We start from the raw sequence: 20,724 nt of genomic DNA on the forward strand, positions 1-20,724 counted from the left end.
TATATATATATATATATGAAAAAACTGTTAAGAACAGGGAAATGATGCTTGCATTACGATTAACTATGAATTTGTTTTAGCTTGAGTTTAAATTAATCTTTAAGATTAAATTTAAAAAATCTTAAAGCTGGCAGAAATAGGCTTCGGAAAGTGTTAACTGAGAGCTAATAAAAAATAGTCTCTTTTTTTTTCTTCAACATTCTTCAGATGAATAGGAAAAAGATTTTGTGGAGGAGACGGTTATGAGATTTTGGAAATCTAACAACACGCAGTTTATTGTGAATTCGGACAACGCCCATTTGGCCGGATGCCTGAAGGACAGACAAAGGCTTTAATTCTTGCAAAACATTTTAAACGAAAGCGAAGCGAATATGTCTTCATTATTCTGATAAATATGTTTCACGGGATTCGCGATCTATCTTCCAATTTCTGTAACACACCAGGTGAAAACCAGTTCTTTGAAAGAACAAATAACATTTCTGCATTAATATTCTTAGTTTATAAATATATATATACATATTTTAATCTGAATTATCTTTGATTTTAAGTATAGTTTCTGTGGGGAGAATCATATCGGTAAAGGTACCCCAACAGAGAATCGAGTTAACATGTATATATATATACTAGTGAATAGGAATTGTATTTTTGTAGTGGTAGATACACTATAGTACTATCCCACCAGAATTTGATCTTTGATAGAATTCGATGAATGGGACACCACTAGTTGATTCATTGCTGTTTTGTGCGAAGCTGGGAGAGCTGTATTAAGATCACCGTGCTTTTAAATGCTGATCGTGAGAGTGGTATTAAGTTCACGGTCGTGGTCGCGCCTGTGTTACCATTAACAGACGAGTGTATACAGGCTGACGTTGTGTGTGATGGAGACTGGGTAACAACAGCGTGAGGTGGATATTGTAAAAGTCACAAGTAGCAAGTGAACTGTTCAACGGGAACAATCCATCAAAGTAGGAGTGTTCTGATCGAAGTGGGAGTTTCTGTCAAGGTGGGCTTGTTTACATCACGTCCGAAGGTCACCAATGTGGGGAGTGTCATATCAACAAAGTCAATCTTCATAGGTACCACAACATAGAGTCGAGTTAACATGTCTTATATACTAGTGAATCGGAATTGTATTTTTGAAAAGGTAGATTCACTACAGTTTCATAGAAACATGTTTCTTAACTGTAACTATAAACAAAATGCACCCTTAATTTTAGATTATTTACGCAATACTAATTTGGTGACGTAATCTGAACATTCGCGTTTATCAGTAGTCTTTTCAGACAGCTGCTGATTTATATCAGTGACTAAACTGTTAAGTATTAGACAATCTCATTATACTGTCTCAAAAGCTATGTTGCTTCTATTGTGAGAGAAGCTCCCTCTATGCAAACAATAGTTGAATCTGCTACGCTTAGACAATATTTCTGGTTATAATTTAGGCAACGCCAATTCATGAAATGAGATATTTGCTATGAAATATGATTTATCATAATGAAAAATTGTTAATACCTTTTAACTTGCCCTTGAAAAATCCCAAGAGAACGAAACACTTGAATTATAAGTATTTTTTTATAAACTAGAGATGTTTTTAATTATCACTTATACATCTTTACTTTGCTAACATAATAATGAAATCAATAACAATGTATAAAATGATTGGGATAATTTGATTATATTAATAATGTTTTATTTAAAATAGTTATAGTAAGTACTAAATAGTTTTTAAGGCATAAAACCGTTGCTTAATATTCAATCTTAATAAGATCTAACACATTGTGTGCAGAAAAAAAAAATCTTTTTTTTTTACAAAGCACTTACACAACATAAAATGTTTTATTTAAAAAAAAAACTTAATGCTTGGAATTAAAAATAACGCTCTTCACAACATTAAAATATCAATTAATTCCACTTCTAAACTATCTTTTTCTCACTCTTTTCTTGACAAGATCGAAATTTAACATGTTATATGGCGATAATAATTAGCTTGTTTTGTTACATTCGTATTTCATAACCGTCGTTAAACAGCCAAGACAATTTAAGGTTTACAGCTAATGTTCATCTGCGCAGCCTTTTTGTTTTGAACCCAATCCAGAAGACAAGGTAACTCTTGAATCAAATATTGGGAGAAATTTGTTTTCATGAAAGACTTTTTGATGGAACTAACCCATCATTTGCGTTACACGGAAAGGAAAACCACGAAATCCTCCCACGCTTAGTCTGACCGCAAGGAGACTCTAACCCATGATCCGTCTACTACAGAGGGTATTTTGCGTCAGCACTGTAGTCGGTGCAAGCTGGGTGCAGAATTCGTATTTACCAGCCATCTCTGGGATTCTAACCCGGTTCGTCTCATTGGAAGGCAAACGCTTTATCTTTATTTTTCATTATGATTATATGCTTTGCTATCGCTCCTTTATTACGTCATTCTTACATACCTCCAGATGCCTCTTTTAATATTTCAGGTTTTTCCCATTTCACCTCATAACTACTTCTTCCTCATTTCAAACATGGTAATCATCTTTTTTTATTAGAGGATTTTAAGAAATCATTTAAATGTTGTTGGTTTAATAAGTTTTTTTTAATCCTATTATCAATACATTAAACAGGTAGGGAATTTAGATTTTTCGTGTTATCGAAAAATTCGCGTTTTTATTATGGGTACAATGGATTTTGCCCATATCGAAATTTCGTGCTTTTTTGATTAGCAACATAGAGGGCGCTGGTGAGAGATAGACAGAAAATTAAAAAATCACAACCGTTTCAAGAATAAAAGCACTATAAGGCCTTGTTTATTCAATATGAGTAAGAGCCTTTGAAAAAAAAAGATTTAATAAAGATAAGTATCTTCAGCATCAAACATAAGCGATCACAAATATCAACTTTAACAAATATCAAAGCGCAAATATCAACTTTTGATATTCAGGGGGGAAAGGAATAAAGATAAAAATATTGTAGAGATAAAAAATAAAAGAAAAATGTGTAACTTCAAGTAAATGCTTCCGTTAATTTCAAAACCTAGAAAAGTTTTTCTATTTGAAAATTTTAGAGATGGAAAAAAGAGATTTTTAAACATTTTGTTTTTAGTGAAGTATATAAATTTATAATAAAAATTTTTTTTCTAAAATCCTAATAAGGAATTGTAAGAGAGTTTATCTTTATATTCTTTACTTAAAGCTGTTAGTAAGAAGCAAATTTAAAATAAATAAATGGTTCAACTCTTAGTTAAGCTTATCAAAATTTTTAAATTATTTCATTTCCCATTGTTTGTATTTCTATAAAAAACAATTTTTGATACTAGAATTCTATTTTTATAAAACGGATTATTTATGAAAAAAAGCGGAAATGATCCCATTTTAAAAATTTAAAAAAGTATCACGTTTACATTTCGCATTTCTTCTTTTTTTCAAAAAAAAAAAGAGAAAAGAAATTTTAGAAAGAAAAATATTTAAATCCTTCACAAAGTCGGACAAATATCTTCGAACTCCAGGGTTTTACTTTCATAAATAAAGGTAATGTGTGTGCTGTATTTTAAAAGTTTCCCATTGTTTGTTTGAAATATTTTTAGTGTTCATTGCTTTTTAGATATACCGTATAAAACAGTACAAAAAGCTTTAATTGCTTTGTCACTAATACAAATTCATTTTTTCTTTTCGCTGGTGCTTAACTATTGTTTAAATTGAATAGTTAAGATGCAACTGTGCATCAGTTCTCAAAAGTAGGATAAAAAAGTGTAACATTTAAAAATAAATTATTCATCGCTGTCTAGTTTTTTAAACCTAACTATAAGGTTGAACGCCTCTAAAATTATACTTTGAACTTTGGTAGAAATAGATACATTTTTTAATATTTAGAATGTAATAAAATTTATTTATTTAAAGTGATTAGGTTTAAAATTATGCTTTTAAAACATCTTTGGTGAGGTTTTCATTCTGAATATAACTCAAAAAGTGTGTTTAATAAAAACAGCTTAACAATGAATGCAGCACAAAAAGCGTGTTAAAGAAAAAGCCACATTTTCAGTATTAAGCAGGAGGAAAAGAAATTCCGATAAAATGACCTTGATTGTAAGATAATAACATTTATGAAAAAAGTAAGAAAAAACATAATTATGCTAATAAAACCAAAATACGATATTTAAACCATTCATTTGTTAATTTGACCGTTTGCTTGGTAGCGATTTACTGGAAATTCCGGTTTTTAAAGTTATAGCTCATACGACTAAACATAGTGTTCATAAATACAAAACTGAAAAGTAAATTTTACCGAATACATGCCCCGTTCCTAGAGTGTTACGGTGAAATTACCACATTTTCTACCATACAGCATGATAATGAAATTTAATTTTATTCTTTATTTTAACAAAAGTCATTACGAAAGAGCATCGGTAAAAATTTCCATGCTTTTTGGTGTTCCCATAGAGCTAGAAACACGATTAATTTCGCTTATTCTGATAGTTTTTTTCCCCTTTTTTTTTCTTAGTGTGCAATTAAATATCTTATACAATGTACTGTTATTAATAACATATTGCAACAAAACATGACAATTGTTAATAAAACGATTCTTGTTCAATTATGATTTTAAGAAAAATTCATTCAAAATATTTTTAACTCCTTTATTTTATTTCTTTAATCTCATTAGATCTCAGTTTTCCTCTATCAGCTATCTTAAAATAGTTTTTTATTAAAAAAATTAAAGTATTTAATACGTTTTTTTGAAGTAAACATAAAAGAACTTGATACGTTTTTTTTGAAGAAAAATAAAGAGAGCGATAAAAACTTTTAAAATTGAAACATTACCCATTATCAAAGTAAGGTAATAAAAATAAAAAATAAAAATAAATGGTCTAAGAAAAATATATCGAACGGCTGGATTTCCAAGCACGTTCTAAAATCTTTTAATAATACTTTTTTCGAACAATTCCTTTTTTTAAAAAAAACATTTCCTATCTCATACAAAAGGAACATTCTTTGGAAATTACAAAAGAATATTTTTTCCAGATACTGAATATTATCACCTGGACTTTTAAAAAAAAGTTTTCTTAAAAAAAATGAGCGCGTTTATTTTTATGAGTAATTTTTTGAAAACCCATTTATTTTATTTTAAACATCGAAAGTAGGATTTTTTTAATATGATACAAGGGATTCTTTATATACTTTCGAACATAGATAATTCGAAACATTAGGTACCTGATTCAAACTCGTAATGATTCAGGTAAATCTTCATTCTAAATCACAGAGATACAGTTAGATAATCTTTCCTAATTCTATAAAAAAAAACTTATATTCACGTTTAGCTGTCATTATACTCATCATAATTATTTAAAATTAGCAAATTAAGTTTACTTTCTAAGCAGAGTTTAACTTAAATGTTAAATTCAGAATAACTCTAAACTGATCAGTCGCTTAAGCGCCATTTTGTAAGCTTTCAAAAATCGTTTGGTGAAAAAGTTTTTTCCCCCTCTTTTTTGGTAAGTTTTTTTTCCTTCTATCAGTTTTGTAATTTCTAACACAAATGCGTAAAACTGAATAACTAAATTAAACGTTTTGGATAAAAGAAATAATAATTTTTGAACTAGATGTAATTTTGATAGAAATGGCACACATTTATTCTCCTGGTTTGGGTTTAAAAATAATAATAACTATGAGTTAAACTTGTTTTTCATTAGTAATTAGTAATAATAATTGGTAGTAATTTCATTAGCATAATTTTACTTGACCTTAAAAATTTGCTATTTAATCAATTTTAGATAATTAATCTCTTACAAAAATATCTGAGTATTTTTAACTTCTAAAAAGTTAAAAATAGATCTTTTGACTTTAAAAAAGTTAGAAGATCTATGTAAAAAGTTAGAGATCTTTAATCTTATTCTTTTCTGTTCGATTATTTGTAACATCATCACTTTATCTTAACCTATTGTAAAAATACTTAAAAATTTGTCGAAAACAACTATATAAAATTTATTAATTAATCAAAAAATACTTCGTAAGGTATGTTCTGTATGTACTAATGTTATTCCTTTTTTAAAAAAATGCAAATTATAGCCAAAAAATGTGACTTTTTTTCAATTTCTAATTATTACACTTCAGCAAAGTTAAAAAAAATGGTAGAGGACCAAATTATGCGACCTGAACCCTATTTAAGGCAGTAATCAAGTTTTTATGCAATTTTTTAAATAATTTATGAATATATTTATTTTTTTCACTTAATTTTTTCAAACTTCAATAATTTTTTATGGTTTTTGAAAGAAGTGAGTGCAAAAATAAAAATAAAGTAATATGACTTTTTTCTTGACTGTTACAGTCATGCATTTTCTTTCGACAGAATTCTTTTCTCAATTTATTTCTCTTTAATTACGGCACTTTTGAATTATCAGTGGCAACAGCTTGGAAAATGAAAGATTAGAGGCTTCGTAATTAAACTTGAGGTATAACTACAAGAGTAAAAAAAAGAACTGCATTTCAAAGAAGTCTGGTTTATTGTGTAAGTTTTTGGCTTATTCTAAATACTTTTTGGAAATGCAATTGAAAAGACTGTAGTTCTAGTTTCCCTTTTTCGCTTTTTTTCTTTTTATTCGGTTACATTTCCACCACATTTATTTCAATAAAGCTTCAAATGAGATAAAAAAAAGGGTTGCGGTTTTAAAATTGATACATATTTAAACATCGAAGAAATTATTCGCTTAGTTTATTTTTAAAGAGTTAATAGACAGGATGAAATTATTCCACACTTCAAATTATTTAAAAATATTATTTAAGAATTGGGAAAAATTCTTCTTTCTGTCTGCCTTCGAATTTAGGATTGCTCTTATTTAAAGAAATACTTTTTTATTTCACTTGCTCCTAATCAAAACGACGTTTAAAGAAAATTTTGTACTGCGCATGCGTTAAAATTATTCTAACTTAAAAATTAAATATCAGTATAGAGAAGATAAAAAAAAAGAACGTTAATGTAGGAAAGACCGGGCAATAGTAATTTCTCTTTAAAAAATCAGTGCTGAAAAACCAGGTCTTGCCCTTCTACACCCTTTTTAGCCTTAATTAAGCATCAGTTTTTGGAATACCGGGCAAAATGACCTTAAAAAAACACTGTAGGCAATGACCTTAACCTTAAACACTGTAGGCAATGACCTTAACCCTAAGAAACAATGTAGACAATGATCGTAAATTTAAAAAACATTGTAGGCAATGACCTTAACCTTAAAAAACACTGTAGAGAATATCGAGAAAGTGTGTACTAAGCAATAGCCCATGCATCTTTGTCAGCTTATTTTTCCGATTAATATGGTATTTCATTTATAATAACTAGTGGTTATTTGTAATAACCACGTGGTTTGGTAAATGCGACAAAAATGCATATAGTCCCTAAGCCCGGTACGCACTTCAGTGATATTCGTTGCATGTTGATGTTGTCCCTACATCGATTTTACTACGTTGCATGTTGTCCATACCTTGCTTTTTTTTTAATAATGAAACACATAATATTTTAAATTAATTTAAAACTTGAAATAGTTGAAAATAGTTTTCTGCAGTTTAACACTTATATCAAAGACTCAATAATTTTGCATTTTACCTGCAATTATGTTTTAAAATAATAATTTTCAATGCTAATTGTTTAGAACATCAAAGAACTATATTTTATTGGCGTAACATTACGTATCGTAGCTTCGCATAATATTACATAATATTTTAAATTAATTTAAAATTAGAAATGAATGTAAATAACTATCTACAATTTAACAGTTATTTTAAACACTCAGTAATTTTGCATTTTATATACAGTTTAATTTTAAAACAATGATTTTTGACGATAATTGTTAAGAAAAATCAAAGAACTATATTTCTTTGGCGCAACACTACATATCGCGGCTTCCGCAGCTATGCCAAATTTAACTTAACGCGAAGTATATAGGCGAAACATTTAATAATCCACGTGACACATATGGCGTTTCTCCAACAGGTTTCCTATTAATTCAATAATTTAAGCTGAATTCCGAAAGCGTTGGAAATTTAGATATCGTTTCCAGATCCCAGAACACTTTGTCAAAATAAATCATACAATACAACCTCCCGACAGGTTATATTAATTCGATATCATGTTACATTATGATAGCTAATATTAGAAGTATAAATGCTTTAACTGCAACTGCTTAAAAACTGAAAAGAAAAACGTTGTTTGGAACGAATGAATGCTTTGTGAAAGGTTAAATGAAAACATTTATATGCTTTCGCAAACGCAAATATATATAATTAATGTAAATATATATAAATATAATAATGTAGATATATATAAATATAATAATGTAGAAATATATAAATATAATAATGTAGATATATATAAGTATAATAATGTAGATATATATATAAATATTCAATTTAAAATGTTTTTTTTTCCTAATAAATGAGGTTTCTCCCATAGCAAATTTCAAATTATTCATTTCGAATTTTACTTTATTTAAAAGTTATGTCCCTAACATCCATTACAAGATAACACCCTAACGATGGCTCAGGTTGGTAAGGTTAACGTCGGCCGGCTCAATGTTTGAAAACTTTATTTGTACTGAAAGCTGAAATTGTTTGCCGTTTTCTTGTATACTTGAATATTATTAATTTTTATAAATTATGAAACATCAAGATTGCTTCTGTGTTAAATGAATACGTAAACATAACACAGTATAGAAGATCTATGAACATAATTGAAGGTCACAATGACTATTGGACTACCGTAAATGCCCTAAATATTTGCTATATCCAATTTGATTTATTCGTTAATATTATTATATTTATTTGATATTTTAACACTTAAGTAGACTTAGTATATATTTTGGACATTTACCAAAGCGACTATGTCATTGTCAACATTCACCGGTGGAAATCAACAGTCACCAATTTCCGCCATTCACAGTAATTAAGATATCAGGGGTCTGTCCAGACATTTTGCGAAATGTCCGTTTTTGTAAAAATGTGAAAAAATTACTCGTAATTTGTGAATATAAAATAAACGTTAAGTCACATTCTTTCGACCAGGGTTCTGCTTTGGTGAATTTGTGCAAATAGGGTTCTGTTATTACAAAAAACTTTTTCAAGGAGTTTTTAAATTGTAAAGACATACAAGATTACGCTCAACACTGTAAAATTATAATAAAAAAAATTAAATTTTGAAGAATTAACATCAATTGCTGCTACTAAATTAAAGATGCAACCTACAAATATTTGTTTATTCAGCCTATGCTGCTGAACGCAGAATATTCATTTCGGACAAATAAAGGAAGAAGCGTCTGGCAGAACTTAGTTCGTTTACATTTGTCTCCCCCCCCCNTAATCAGTCTTTCTCCCCCCCCCCCTCCTGGGAAGGGTTTATATGATTAACAAAACAATCATGAAGATAAACAAATTTGTGAAGAGTCCCATTAAAAGATAAATTATTTTATGAAGGGTTCGTTTTTAAGTTAAAATATTTTGTGAAGGGTCCATTTTTATGAAAAGATATTTTTTGAAGGAGATTTTTTGGTGAAAAGATATTTTTGAACGGACCCAAATTTCTTCTAAACAGACCCCTGGATATGTACATTAAAGAATTTTTACAGTGTTCCTTCAACAAAAATTCGTAAAAACGTTGAAATCCAAGCTTTTTATTTTTATCCTATAAATTTTCGCAAAAGTTTAATCTGCATCCCCAAACCACAGATAAATATCACATCTCTATTTGGAACAGCATACCAATTTTCAAGATTGGTGCTAGGAAGATTTTTGCGTATAGTTTTTGTACTTTTGCTATACATTCCGTTGTCTAGTTACCATTCAAAATTAAACGGGCAACATACATTAACTTTTATTAATTTTTGCTTGAATATATTATTTTTTATAAATATTTTAATTCGTGGTTTTTTAATGAATTCATCGAGCTTAACACCCTATTAAGTTTGCTTTTTGACTTCAACTCTGGAAAGTGTTCTACAAGAATAGACTAAAGGAGATCATTATACAAATTCCAGGTAGGCAGGTACTTTATTTGCGTTGCATTAGGGCTGCACAATGGGCTATTGGCCATGGTTTGGGAAACGTAATTTTGCTCCTCTACAGGAGGTTATGTCTCTCCTGTCTTGGTAGCCAGACGACCTACGCGTTACTGACCACAGTCGGTGATGCGGTGTTCTACTGGGAACGGTTTCTTTACGATAAGTCTGCTGTGGGACGTACAATAACCTTAAAAAATTTGATTAATATGTGATTCAAAAGATTATTCTTATTGACGAATTTTCAATTGCTATCATAAACTTATATGAATTTAAAATCACATCAACTAATCTAAGTTGCTACGTTACTTAGATATGCATAAACCTCTGAGTACAAAAAGAAACAATGCGACTCACTGAATAACATTTAATCAAACTGTAACTAGGAAGTTATAGTTTGCTCTGAGAAAAATTCTTGCTTACACAACTTATCTATTTTCACTTGTTTTATCTTTGGAAGCTCTTGAAGTGCGTTAAATTAAAAGTATAAATCATAAATGCCATTAAAGATCTGCAGAATTAAAAAAAACTTTAGTAGAGAACACTTACGTTCGACAAAAGTTTTACTTCTATAGATTAACCTCTACTCTTTAAGAGTCATAAGATTACGAGGAAAGAAATTCTTGGACAACTAACTTTATTTTTCAAATTCTTGGCTCTTAAAAAAAGAAGAAAAAAAGGAGATAAAAACGAAGAAAGAAAAAGAGAAAAAGTATTTTGTGGTTTTTAGCTTCCCAGACTAAATCGATCAGAGTAGTGGGTATTTCAAGTCGACTGATATCTTTTCGAACAAGGCATCTATAACAATAACATTTTCCTGACAAATACATAAAAGAAAATCGTGAATCGAAAATATCTGACAAAGTATTACAAAAATAGAATTTCTTTTTTTAAAGTGTATTGAGCAGAATGACGGTTGAAAAAAGATTGTATGTTTCTTATCAAAGTTTTGAGAACATATCTTGCAAATTCAAAAAATCTCTGCACCCTTTAGTTATGCAATTCAAAACGTTTGTCATTTAATTATTTTGTTAAAATTGGTACATGTTAGCATCATTATTGGGTTAAGTTTCAGCACAATGTTCAGATTTTCACATGTTACGTACTTTTCTTATACTTTAAAAGGCATAATTTGAACATCTTGATTAGTGTAGACTAGATATTAAATTACGAATTCAGAGAATTATATCTAAAATTTCATTAATTTTTCTGGTAAAAATTACTGTATATCAGTTTTTCCTCTTCGTGAAATATTCCGGTAAAAGTGGATTTTAAGGTAAAAAGTACCGGCATCCGGAATGACGGCAATTTTTTATCGCAATTTAATACAAAGGGAATATATAAGCAAAGGAGAATTATAGGTGCTTTTTTCATTGAATATTTTTAAAAAGAGCTTAATTTTCCGTCCCGCAGTGGACTGATCGTTAAGACACGGTTCCCAGCAGATCACCGAAGTCAAACATCACTGGCTACGGTCAGTGTGCGGGTGGGTGACCACTTGGATCAGTCTGCGTAGGGACCGAGGGTGTGCGGTATGGGTCCTCGTTAAACTGTGCTACCGTAAAGTGCTCGACTTCGCGCGCAGGTCGTCGGGCTACCGAAGCGGGGGTACCATACCCTCCGCAGAGGATCAAAATTGTGATGGCATGTCTTCGGATCATCCTCCGGGATGCTTCCCAGACCGTCGCCAATAGCCCATTGTGCAGCTCTAGTGTGACGTAAATTAACAACAACAACAGCTTAATTTCCCCTTTTTGAAAATGAGATATTTTATTCTTTACCATGTTGATTTTCGCCCCGTATTATGCATAAGCGTGCTTTCCACATTTTTCTATTCAACGTTTTCACAATTCATTCAACTGCAATCTATTTCGGCGTACCGTCTTGTCTAGTATAAAAGAGCCAATCATTTTACATGTTTGATGAAATCGCATGTACGTCGACTAAGCTGGGTTCGGTGAGATTATTGCACTCTCATGTGCAATTCTGCTGCATTTTGCAAGTTATTCTCAATTTCAGGCTTCATTTTCCGCCCTCTGATATCGAACTGAAAAATCTCTTGATCATTTTACAATGGCCAATATAATCAAGAAAGAGTTCTTTGTCAGAAACTGGTCATTTTATTACGATCACGGAAATTATTTTGCATTTTGTTAATGTATATAGTGCTCAAAAATATTTTTGAGTGCTTAAAAAGTACTTAAAAGGTGCTTATTTTTTGTTGAAAGATTTAGCTACGCACCCTGTACTATGACTCTCCACAAAATATATACAAATCATAGGCTAGTTCTTATATAATTAAAATATCCTTAGTGTACCAAATTACAAAATCAATAAACTAATAAATAGGCACTGATGCAAAGTCATCTTTCTTTCGCCTGTAGAGATTTTTATCCTATGTTACAGTCTCAGTAAATTTTCATAGTAAACACCAGGATTTCACGTTTCCCTCTCAACCTTATTTTTAAGTCTTGAAGAATGTATTTCATTATAATAAGTACAGAATAAAATCATTCCCATTCTAAAGGAAAGTTTCAACCTAAGAAATATTTTTACATTGATAATATACACATTTTAATTTGATTATTGACAGTCAAATCTAAAAAAAAACTTCTCAATGATGAACGAAATAAAAATATTTAAAGAAGAAAATAAGAAAAATTAATGTCCTATAATGAAAATACGCAATTCCTTGGCATATTTATGTATCGTGATTTGGCGCACCAACTACAATAGCCAAGTTGCCAAATAGATTTTAAATTTTCAAATTTACTTAAAAAAATATGTAGATGTTTGCCCAGGGTGGCTACGAGTTATAACTATTAAGTTGATCTCTTTCTGTAATGTTGTTTTAGAAGTGATAACAATAAAATGTACTTTACTTTTTATATGAAATAAAAGAATAATAGAAGCAAATAAATCGGGAACATTTCTTGCTTGAAAAAAAAATACTTTCTATGAATAAAATCGAAATTTTTTTTTTAAGAAAACTATTTTTTGATTTGCGAAAAAATGTATTCATATAAAACACTACTCATAACTGCTGTGGAGTAATTAATTTTATTTTATGACAGGCTTTGCACAACCTACCCATTTTAGAGTTTACGAAAAGCCATTTAAGAAATACGTGTATGCTTATAATTTTTTCGGTTTTTATAGTTAAATTAATAAGTTGAAATATAAATATAAAAGAATTTTAATTAAAATATATTAAAATATATTTTGTTTTAAGAAAATAAAGGTAGTTCCTGCGAAATCGAATTTCAAATATCCAAAATTTTTGAAATTAAATTTTTCATGAACTACTTAACCGATTTTGTTCAAATTTTGTATTTCGATATGTAAAATTACATTCTTTAAAATGACACAATTTAGAATGAAATTTTTTTACTCTTTTTTTTTAAAATACAATTTATAAAGAGTACGATTCACAAGGGCCCCCTGAGTGCTAAACTTTTTAAAAAGCTCGAAATTTTAAACATTAGCTTTTGACTTAATTTATAATATCTATGTTAAAGAAAACACGTCTCATAGCACAAATTCGAGGAAATTTATTTTCTTACATAGGCAAATAAAAGCTGAAACGAACTGTTGTTTTTTTAATTGTTTCTTTTTTTCCCGTTTATTTTAATTTCTCTGTAATTTTTACCATGTTTTCTCTACATTTTGGATATATATACATACATACACACCCATTTTGCAAGTTCAAATTGCATTGTGAAAATTACAGGAAAATAAAAAGAGACGGAAAAAAATTATTCTTAAAAAAAGAAGAAATAATAATTAAAAAAAATAATTAAAATTTGGGGAGAAAAGAAAAGCTATAATCTCCTCATTAGCTCCCGCGATTATATCCGCGATAAAGAGTGCTATCTAATATTGTATGGCCAAGGCAAAATATATCAATACAATAGTGTGAGGAGCACTCCAAAATTTTTTTTGAAAGGAAATAGAATACTTTAAGTAAGAAATATCACGTAAAAAACAGTAAATAAAATGTGAAAAACAGAACAAACCACAAAACGAAATCTATAAAGCGAGTAACGAACTCAAATGAACAGACATGTACGGAAAAATTTTAAAAAATGATGTAAAATATTTTCGTAATAAAATTAAATATGGTAGGTACTTTACTTTACTTTACACTAGAGCTGCACAATAGGCTATTGGTGACTGTCTAGGAAACATTCCTGAGGATGATCCCAAGACATGCCTTCGCAATTTTGATATTCTTCAGAGGAGATGACTCTCCTGCGTTGGTAACCCGATGACCGCACAGCCTCGGTCCCTACACGGGCTGATCAAAGTGATCACCCACCCGCTTACTGAACGCAGTCAGTGATGCTTGACTTCAGTGTTCTACGGGGAACCGTGTCCTTGCGACCAGTCCTCTGCGGGACTAATTAAATATGGAATTATCATAAAGTTTTTGAAAATTACTTCTTTTTTCGCTTGTTTTTTAAACTTTTCCACGTTTTAGAATCTCACGTCGTAATGTTTTCTACCATTTAATAAATGCTTTGAAAAATGATATTTTTAATAGCTAAACTATGGCCCGTTTTCAATACTGTATTTACTTAACAAAAAAAATATATTTAACAAAGTTTAAAAAAAATTATAACACTTTAAAGTTATTTTAAAGAAGACGTTTGGGGGATCCACCTAAAAAAAGCGAACCATGTTTGGGTCGTTGACTTTAATCAATCTCTATTTCTTCTCAAAAATTAAAAAGTTTTATTCCATCTTCTACCTTTTTCCCTTGACTCAGCCTTAAGCAATAAAGTGCTGAAGAAAGTTTCCTAAATGCATAGTAATGAAAACTGTCACGAAGACATGACCATAAATTACCTTTTTTACACGGAACATCTTAACTATTATCACTAAAATGCCCTTAAAAGCTTCCCGAGTGAAATTTTTCACGCAGCTTGAAGGAAAAGTTAACTATTTCAATGTACACAGGAATAAATAACTGAGATTCAGCCATTCTGGAGTACGAAACAGAAGTTTCTTATTAGTGTCGACATATTTAGTATTTAAATTTTAAAAAAAAAACTCATTGTTTTACGTCATGATAATTTCAGTTATATATTATTTATTATGTAATTATATAATTTATGATGTATTTATATTATTTATTATCAGTTTTATATTATTTATTATCAACAGCAGACTTAATCCTTCTCTCAAATTAATTAAACACTTTTTAGTCATAATTTATTTTTCGTAATGACATTCTTTGTTCATTCCTATAGATCAATATTTTAAGTGGGTTGTTGAAATGAAAACTAACATATTTAAATAAATTCAATAATAATACATATAATAATAAATTCAATAATACATATTCTTATTCTTTTAGTTTTTTTATGAAAAAAAATCCAAACAATCGCTGATCAAATAAAAAGCTGAGAATTTTTTAATTGAAAGGTCGACCACATTTTCAGGCTTTTTCTTCATTCTCATACATTATTATTCTTTCTTTTGATCTTCTACTCTTTCAGGATTCTTTTTTTATAATGTTTTTATTATTAATAAGTCTAGTCTTCACTTTATTTGCTGAAGACTTCATTCTTCGCTGGAAATTTTTAAATACTTTTGCCACGATTTAGAATAAGGTCTTTAATTTAAATGAAGGTCTTCATTGCTTGGTTTTAGAACAATATCTTAAGGGGGAATGAACATGCACAATTATTTATTTAAATAAATTGAAATAAGTTAAAGATTATTTTCTTTCGTTAAGTTGTTATAACTTTTATCCAAACTAATAATGAGCAATTAAGTATAAATTAGAACTTTCACATCAACTTTCATTCATTCTTTCTTCCCTTCTTCTTCCCTTTCCTTCTCCTCCTTCTTTCTTTACCTTCTGTTGTCATAAAGATGTAGCCATTACGATGTAATCATAATTATAGAATGCCTATATTATATATGCTCAATTTATAAAATGCGTTCTAGTCATTTTTTAAAAATTTAGACGTTAATAAAATAGTAGAAAATATTTTTCTTTATCAAATGCCATTGTTCAATAAATGTCAAGAGCTTTTATTAATGGAATAAAATGTCAAATGTTATTTTAATGTCATTTTTTTTCAGTAAATGCCATTGTTATAGAAAAAATGTTGATATCCTACAATGATAGAAGAGAGTTCAGTTTTTGACCTAAATTTTTTAAAAATTTCTCAAATAATTAGATTATTATTTTATAACTTTAGAGGTGTTTAGATTATGTTATTTCGCCTTCGATTTTCAATAAATTCTAAAGTTTTCAGTGGTTTGAGGCAATGGCTTATGAACAAAAACATGTAATTTTGAACACCCCAAATGTTCCAATAAGCTTGAAAGTTACATCAATTACTCTGTTTGCTATTTTTATTAATTGCCTGGAATATTTATGGATATTGGGACATTTTTCTAAAAAAAAAACTATTGTATTACGTTTTTTTTTCTCTAAACATAATTTTTGGTGTAATTTTCATTAAAAGATCATTATTGAAATCTCACTTAATAAAAAGAAAGACTAAGATCTTACTTTATAAGGTATTAATCAAGTCAGTTTTGACTTATGCTTCAGAGACATGGACTTTAACAAAAAGTGAAGAAAAGTTATTAGCAACCTTCGAAAGGAAGGTCCTACGAACTATCTTTGGCCCTATACTCGATAACGACAACTGGAGGAAAAGATATAAGTTTGAAATATATAGGATTTTTGATGGCGATGATATCATTAAATCTATTAAATTAAGTAGAATGAGATGGGCCGGGCATGTAGTGAGAATGAGCCCAGAACGAACAGCATTGAGAGTCTCTAATGCAACCCCCTCCAATAAAAGGCCAAGAGGAAGGCCCAAAAAGAGATGGAAGGACTGTGTAGATGAGGATTTTGCCATCCTAATAGTAAAGAACTGGAAAACAATTGTGCTGGGAGAAGGACAGAATGAGAAAAGCTTCTGAGGAAGGCCCAGGCTCACAAAGGGCTGTCGTGCCAGTGCTGATGATGATGATGAATTTTCATTAAAAAACAAAGTTGAAAATTTGATTTTTTTAAAAAAAAATTAGTTAATTGCGAAGATTTGAGCATTTAAAATAGTTTTCTGAAATATTTAGTTTTTTTTCATAATTTTGTATATTCAATTGTATTTAATAACCAATGAAAAAGTTCAATTCGTAATTTAAAAAGCTTCTAACAAATTTCGAAGTAGTTTATGTACTTTCTTAAACAAACTCTGAAGGATACGGGTTTTTTACAAATCTTATTTTGTACTATTAGATAACATTTATAAAAATTAACGCTGGCTCTGTGGGGGACCGTACCCCATAAAAGTATATTTTCTTTCTTTATACTACTACACTTGTGTACGCAGATGATTATTATAAGGCATTAGTTGATATTAAATTTTGCCTCTTTATCAAAATAAAGCTTGTGGAAAATTGTTATCATTTCAAGAGTTTTTTTTTTAAAAAATACGAAAATTACTTAGAAAATCCTTAGTTACCAAATATAATTCACTACAAAATTATGATTTTTTTAAATATTTTTTTGTGCATGCGCAATATCAAAGAACTAATTTGAATGCTTGACAATTTTTTTTCAAATTCGAAAACAATATTTTCGTTATTTATTTAAAATTGTTTTGAGAATTTTGCTTAATTTAATTGAAACTTTTGAAAGTTATAGCAAAAAAAAAAAATCTATGTCTACCATGATCCATGTCTTATGTTTGAAAAAAAACACAAATAATTCTATACATATTAAAATGGCCAACACCATGAGCATTATTTCCTATTAAAAAGTTACAATTAGAAACTTTAATCAAAAATAAATTCCTACTACGATGTAACAACGATTTAAGCAATATTCCCAAGTTACTTGATCTGTTATAACGAGACATGTTTTTAAAATCATTTTCAGATAGATTGTAAGCTATATAAAATTTCCTGAGTTGTCTTTTTCTACTCAAATGTTGTCATTGTTGGGAGAAAAAACACATCTATGAAGTATAAGGACGATTTTGTTTGTACTAAAAACGAACAATAACGATTCCAGAAGCCTCTGAACAACAATTTCAAAGCTCTATTTACTCGTTCGGAAAGTGAACAAGTAACAGATATCTCTACGAGTAGTTATTAAGATACATGTACCCGTTAAGGTTACCTTTGATAGCATCTAAGACAGTATTTAATATCTTTTTCTTATGGTTATGGTTTCAGTTAATACTATTTTACATTATTCGGTTGTATCATTTACTATATTTTGTTCGGCCAGCACTAAGCACAAACGTTAACTATTTAAAGTATATGTTCGAAAGTATATTTTTTATCGGTCAATCTAGTTAAATAATGTATTTCTTTTAAAGAGCTCATATCTACTGAAGCAATTTTCAGACACCCGTGGCAGAATCTTGGCGACACGGTGACATTATCGCAGAACTTCACGGAGTTCTTGCGGAAAGACTTTTTTTATTTGGGAAGCAAAAAAAAAAAAAAATTTATCTGCAGAATTATTGGAATTTTTTTTTTGCAGACCCTTTTTTCCCCTTTACTGCAGAATTATTTTCAAAAAATGTCTTTCTCACATATCAAAGAATATAGGCTGAATAACCATATTAGTCTAAATAATTTTCATGAGGCCAAGAATATTTCTTTTTTAAAGTAACCGGATTCTTAACTAACCGGAGTCATGAAAATGTTTGACTCCAACTTCGAATCCACAGCCCTACATTTTTTACACCTATTTCGACACAAAACTCCGACTCCACAGCATTTAATCACACCCATTTTGATTTGTTAACCTTCATTACGTATAATATTTGCGACGAGAATTTAAATATTTCTTATGATGATTACCACCAAAAATATGCTAACCACGAGATATGCAATGTCAAAATTGCCTAGAATGAAATTAAGCGCCCAGGTTGAATTTAGTTTTAATTAATTTCGCCACTTTCTATTTTGACTGCGTAATTTAATAATATAAGCTAACATGACGTCATAAACATTAAACTTTAAAGCATCCCTTCATTATTCCAGAGATTAAAATCAATACAGAGAGCACTTAATGAATTTCTAAAAACTAGGAGAGGCTAAATCCATTTTATGAACAACGCTCGGTTCGTTGAATATTTAATTGTCTCTCCCCCGTTATGAAGCCTAATCCCTAAAGGACTGAATAGTCCATCCCTGCATTGTCAACCTTAATGACAATTGTACAACTAAATGTCAACAGAAGATAAAACCAAAATTCTTAAACACACATTTGTAGTTATAATATTGAATAATATATTAATTACTGCAGATTATCTTTTATGTATCGTCCTATATCCATTTATTTTAATTAATAAACAATTAAAGGAAAAGGATATAGGACGATACATAGAGGACGAAGGATATAGGACGTACATGAAGATCAAGAGGAAAGAAAGGTTTATGCTTATGAAATATTATTCCGAGAGAAAACGAATTTCAAGGGCTAGAAAGGCGGACCGCCATTCTAAAAACGCTTAGTGAGATCACTGGACAATATTTTAAGTTATGAAATCCAGCAACAACAAAAAAACATTTTCTCTATGAATAAACACACCTTTTATTTTTAAATTTAAAAAATTTTTTTTAGTAAAATCACTCGAATATTTTTTTGAGAAATCGAAATTTAAAATATGACATTCAAAATTTGAGCAAATCGTTCTATTTCTTTCTAGTTTTTTAATATTTTGCAATTCGCGATCGCAACGCTTGAGTACGCCCTCTAGCGGGAACGTAAAAATATCAGACATTTAGTTCGATTATAATCATTGACAAAGTCGAACGCCATTTTCTTAGTAGCAAATAAGAACCAAACTTTAAAGGAAGAGGCAGATGAACTTGAAAAAAAAAATGACCCAGAACATTGGCAAATCATTCAGAAACAGAACGTGCCCAACATTTGAAGAAATTTCTCAATAATTTTTATCTTTCTATTATCAACAAACTTGTAGTCGATAACTTCCATACTGTTACAAATGTGTGTATTATGGTAAAATCCATTTTTTTTGTCTTCAATTCATTACAAATTAAGGTGAAGTCAACATTGCTTACTTCATTCCAATGAACAAATGTAATTTCAGAACATGCAGAACTTTAATTGTTATAGAATAGTATATATTTCTTAATCTATATAATTCAGAAAACAACAATAAAGAGTCATCCGAGTTACTTGAAATAATATCATTTATGTTTATTAATAAATTTTGATCGTTTTCTTCGTAAGTTTCTTATAATTTTAAATGAGAAATTTCAACTAGAATTCAGCTATTCTGTTTTGAGGTTACTTATTGAAATTCATATCGAGATCTTGTAATTATAAAATTTTATTGTGTGGTATGTCATCTTAAAGTAAATTAAGTTTTCAAATGAACATATCATTTTGGAATTCTCTGGATTTATAAAGCATTTAAGTGTTAGAATTTTATAATAAAATTTTTTACTTGTAAATAGTTTTTTTGCTTATTTGATGATAATTTTCTAAAGAATTGTTTTCTACGTCCGATTATGAATACAAAAAGCAAAAAAGAAGCATAAAAGTTTTTTTTATTTTAATGTGAGGAATTTTTAGAATCGTTTCGTAAGCATTCTTTATTTTAAGTTTCTTAGTTCTAAAAAAACTTTTTTTGCGAAATTAAATTGATAAAATTGTGAACCTATGCATACTTTTTGCATATTTTAATGTTTGAGCA

General features: G+C 29.2%; 1 protein-coding gene across 1 annotated transcript in view; it reads right to left on the reverse strand.

The window, feature by feature from the left end:
• Nucleotides 1-20,724, reverse strand: part of LOC107453924 (gonadotropin-releasing hormone receptor-like) — a 182,323-nt gene that overhangs the window by 121,934 nt on the left and 39,665 nt on the right. The gene's annotated exons all lie outside the window — the stretch shown is intronic.

The sequence above is a fragment of the Parasteatoda tepidariorum genome, chromosome 8 (assembly GCF_043381705.1).
Source record: "Parasteatoda tepidariorum isolate YZ-2023 chromosome 8, CAS_Ptep_4.0, whole genome shotgun sequence".
Lineage (NCBI taxonomy): Eukaryota > Metazoa > Arthropoda > Arachnida > Araneae > Theridiidae > Parasteatoda > Parasteatoda tepidariorum.